Source organism: Dipteris shenzhenensis, chromosome 13, assembly GCF_047967505.1.
Source record: "Dipteris shenzhenensis isolate YYH24624 ecotype China chromosome 13, Dip_SZ_1.0, whole genome shotgun sequence".
NCBI lineage: Eukaryota > Viridiplantae > Streptophyta > Polypodiopsida > Gleicheniales > Dipteridaceae > Dipteris > Dipteris shenzhenensis.
Window position 1 is genome coordinate 44,611,154 of NC_141608.1, and position 2,719 is coordinate 44,613,872.

A 2,719-nucleotide genomic window follows, 5' to 3' on the forward strand; every position below is an offset into this window, starting at 1 on the left:
ATCATTAATTAAATAATATTCTATATTACATGTTTTTGTTAAGAAAGTGATAGATATTTATTAGTTTATATGTCTACTCGATAAAGCTATGTCAATATCTACTAAAAGACATTAACAATTTTTAAAATTTTAAGTAGTATAAAGATGGATATAGCTCTATCATTGATTATTGCATAGTTTATATATAATTTATTAACTAATAATTCCTTATTGGGATTCAGGTTGTCAAAAAATCTAGAAAATTATTATCCAATGATCACATTCAAAAAAGGCTACAAAAAAAAGAGAGTTGCGACATTTAAAAGGATCAACATCATCATCCTAGAGAGAAGATATTACTTACAATTAGTGTCTTGGGTTAAACCACAATCAAGCTATAGAACGACACTAAGATTTGAATGAAGTATATAGCCATACCAATATCATTGATGATGTGAATTATGAGATGAATAAATATATGTTTAAAATACATCATATATATATATTTATTTATTTATTTAAAGTTATAAATATTATAATATTTATCTAATATAGGCTAGGACATGTCCAATAACATTGATAAACTCTTTCCATCAACAATTTGAGATCCCCCAAACAAGAAATGCGGGATTCAAATATTCTCACCCTGCATTTGAGGTTTTGACCAATAATGTACAATGTATGGATATTGGACATTTAATGCAATACAATTGCTCATACTATGGTGCAATGTTGTGGAAAGGTGAATTGAATCATGCAAAAAAAAAGGACTCTTCATATGGAATATTTTGTTATTCTCATGGTAGAGTAATCTTATCTAAAGTAAGAAGACCTCCAAACATTTTATGGAGTCTCTTGAGCAACAATGATGCAATAAGTCATCAATTTTGAAGTTCAACAAATGCTTACAATAACGTCTTAGCTTTCACATCTTTATGTGAAAAGATTGATGAAGCAAATCAATACTTACAAACAAATTAATCTAAGAACAAAATCTTAGACTAATTAATATTAAGAGTAGGATTGATGAATTGAAAAAATGAAACAATAGTTTTAAGTTTCATTTTAATATATATATATATATATATATACTATCATTTAATTAGGAAAATTGTCATTTTCTTATTAAATGTATTTTTTAAAAATATTTCCAAAATTTTTAATTTGTTTAATCTTTTAAATTATCATTTCTTTAATATTACATGGCTAAATCATGAATGTTTCAATGATAAAATAGTCCTCCTTATCTTTAATATATTGTGGCCTGACACAATTTAAACACAATAGCAAAAATTATAATGCAAAGAGAACTACTAAGTTAAAGTCCTAGTAAAGGAGTGAAAATGTTTAATTTGATGTTAAAGAATGAATGATGCTGCAACTCAATCGACAGAAGTACTTTAAAATTCTATTATTTTTTGATTACTTGAGTGCCACAAAGAGAAACAATTTCCCTCCTATTTATTAAAAACTATTCATTCTCAAATTCTATAGATTTGTTGATAATAGTTTTTAAATCACTTGCTATCTTTTATATTTTATGGCTATAAATTAAATTAAATAATATGAGATGTGTTATGTTTGGTAATTTAAGGTCACTTGCTCTTTCTTTTGAGAAGGAAGTTATCACATAATAAATAGGAAAGATTTACTTCGTGGCTTGCCACGGGTTTCCCACTAGTATACTTTAACTAGAACTTTAACTAGACTGTGTTTTGTCTTGTTTTAGTAGTGCAAAAAGAGGGCTAACTGTAGTGTTGTTCCATTTGAAAGAGGGCTCACTGTTATGTTGTTCCCACATGTTGGGTCAGCAAATGGAGTTGTATCTCAAGTTTATGGATCAAAATCTAGACATTTCAACTGGGCAGAGGAGCTTTGACCATTGTAAGCCTTGGTACGTCGGGAAACTCAAAGATAGGAATGTTTGTCGTTGCAAAACACACATAGAATTTGACCTGGCCTGACAAGCTATGAATGACTTGAGATCTGGTCGTGTTGGAGCATTGGTCCATGGGGATTGATGCCCATGTCTCCCCAATGAATACGCAGTAAAATGAGACCGTGAGTGGCACCGCATTGAAGGTCTTGTGTAACTGAGACCTCAATGTTTTTGCAAGATGAATTTGCATTTAGCCTAGCACGTATTGAAACAAGATCATCCACTTGCAATTCCTTTGCATGACTTTTTCCTTTCTCAACAGGATGGTCATGGAACCCAACATGCACATCACATCTTGTCGTCTTCGCTCTTTCATGAGGCAAGCAATAATATATGATAGCACTGCATTGATAAACACCCTCTGGGATTTCCAGACAATGCTTGTAGACAATTGATCCCAAGGTTGGATCGATTGGACCAGGCACAGGTGGCTTCCTAAGCTTTCCCTTCCATTGTGTATCATTCAGAACTCCCATTCTTTCAAGGTAAGGACAATGAACGTTACAGCATCTCAAGTATCCAAAACATCTATTTATCCTTACAATTCCATTGAAAAAGTATTGTGAACATGTTGAATATTTTGTCCATACATGACCATCGGCATTTTGTTCCATTCCAAACATTGGAGATCCATCAAGCAAAGGGGGGAGTTCAAAGACAACATACCCATCATAAGTTTTAGGCAGTTCAGCAACCTTCTCAACCCCAACTACAGAAGTTAATGCAACATGCAAAGAACTATTCAAAGGCATCTTCTCTATAAGTGAAATAACACTTCACTTCAGCATTTTGAAAGTCACT